The sequence below is a fragment of the Octopus bimaculoides genome, chromosome 1 (assembly GCF_001194135.2).
Source record: "Octopus bimaculoides isolate UCB-OBI-ISO-001 chromosome 1, ASM119413v2, whole genome shotgun sequence".
Classification (NCBI taxonomy): domain Eukaryota; kingdom Metazoa; phylum Mollusca; class Cephalopoda; order Octopoda; family Octopodidae; genus Octopus; species Octopus bimaculoides.
In genome coordinates, this window is record NC_068981.1 from 73,200,745 (window position 1) to 73,202,889 (window position 2,145).

The 2,145-nt window shown below is 40.4% G+C and overlaps 1 long non-coding RNA gene across 2 annotated transcripts in view; it reads left to right on the forward strand.

Moving 5' to 3' along the window:
* The first annotated feature begins 1,249 nt into the window (after positions 1–1,249).
* Positions 1,250–2,145, forward strand: part of LOC106867434 (uncharacterized) — an 11,473-nt gene continuing 10,577 nt past the window's right edge. For both annotated transcript variants that reach the window (XR_008264010.1, XR_001409146.2), the window contains exon 1: positions 1,250–1,334. This is a non-coding gene — a long non-coding RNA (uncharacterized LOC106867434). The remainder of the gene's footprint in view (positions 1,335–2,145) is intronic.

The following is a 2,145-nucleotide window of genomic DNA, read 5'->3' on the forward strand; positions in this document are numbered from 1 at the left end:
GGGGGGGGGGGGGGTACACTACAAGGACAGGCAAGACAATACAGCACGTGGGGTACAAAGAACGAATGATGAATGAAGTGAATTACTTACAATGAGGTGATGAAATGGCTTACGAGTCCCCCAAAACTCGCAGTTTCATTTAACAGTTCTCTCATACAGTATATGTCTTGGGCGATCCTACTTCTTTGCTTGGGGGCGTCGACACAACAGGAAGTGAGTAAGAGAACAAAGGTGTTTGAAAAATCTGTGTACCGTCATGGATGCGTATAGGAGTAGGTGATGTAAAGAGCCGAGGATTGCAACTCATTTTATACTGCTGTCACCAGTGGCAGCAGTATGGGATGAATGCAACTACCCAAATGAGTTTTAGCGTTGAAGTTACAGTGGAGGACTTCAGAGAAAGGTGACGGGAGGCAAATTTTCTCGATGCAAGAACAGTTGCTGGTGGTTAGAGGAGTTCTAAGACTAGTGGAACGAGCACATGTATTTTGGAGAAGAGAGTAGAGTAAGAAGATCTTGAGTCCGAGTAAGTGGAAATCTAATAACCAGATCGCTAATATTCAGGTAAAAGAATAGGTAACGGAGAGATTTGAATTAATATATGCACAGAAACCACGTGGATTATGTTTGGTAGTTCTTCCTGCTAGTTATGTTCAAATTCAGCCGAGATCAATTTCGCCATTTATTCTTTCGAGGGTCGTTAAAGTAAGTTAAACACTGGGGTTGATGTAATCGACTGTCGCACCCCGCCCCTTTGAAACTGGTAAGGCGACGGGCTGGCAGAACTGCTATCGCATTGAACAAAATGCCGAGTGGCCTTTCTTCTGCCTCTTTACGTTTTGAGTTCAAATTCCGCCGAGGTCAGCTTTGCTTTTCCTCCGTTTGGAGTCAATAAAATAAACCACTGCTCAAACACTAGAGTCTGCCCCTCTCCTCAAAATTGTAGGCCTTGTACCTAAATTAGAAATTATCATAAGTAGTAGTAGTAGTAGTAGTAGTAGTAGTAGTAGTAGTAGTAGTAGTAGCAACAGCGGCAACAGCATCAGTAGCTGCAGCAACAACGGCAGCAGCAGCAACTGAGCAGCAACAAATATATCCTAATTTGAAGATAAAAGATATTCAATTTCCAAAAATAACACAACACCATGGTTGTAGTAGGAAGGTACCGGAGGATAATCATTGCTGTAGCTATTCTGATTGGTGCAGTAGCTTGTTTACGTCACAAGACTTTGCTGATGTCATCAGTTGAGTTTGACGTCACGTGAATCGTAAGCGTTACTACACCCGCCACCAGTTTCTCTCCGTCTCAACAATTTCTCTGTTCATATCAACAAGTAGGCCTGTTTTATTATTGCTTCGTTTACAGGTTAAGCTCTCCATTCAATAGCCATCCCCATCTCTTCTTTCTCTCCACTCTCTCACTTTCTTTTTTCCTTGAAACAAATACATTATTTCATCATTCCGCTTATCGAACAGCTGCACACACACACATACAGTTCACACATACACTGGCAGTCTCTCACAGAAACACACACACACATAAAGGTAGTCTCTCTCTCTCTCTCACATTTACACACATAGACACACATTTGTTAAATTCCCGCGCCTGTTCTCCACCCGATTTCTTCTTCTTGTGTTTCTTTCCTTCCTTCCTTCCTTCCTTCCTTCTTCCATTCATTGATTCATTCATTGAATAATCCTTTTCCTTTCTTCTATCTTTTCAAAGTCCTTTCACTTTTTCCTTCTTTATTTCTCTCTCTCTTTCTCCAATATGTGTGTGTGTGTGCGCACGCGTATGTGTGAACGTGCGCGTATGTGTGTGAATGTCTATCTATCTATCTATCTATCTATCTATCTATCTATCTATCTATCTATCTATCTATCTATCTATCTATCATCTATCTATCTAGCTATGTATGTATGTATGTATATAATTTTCTTTCTAGTTTCAGCTCATGAGCTGTGGTATGTATTTATGTATGTATGTATGTATGTACGTATGTATGTATGTATGTATGTATACATGCATGTATGTACGTATGTATGTATGTTTGTATGTATGTATATATGCATGCATGTATGTATGTATGTATGTATGTATGTATGTATGTATCTATCTATCTCTCCCTCTCTCTCTCTCTCCCT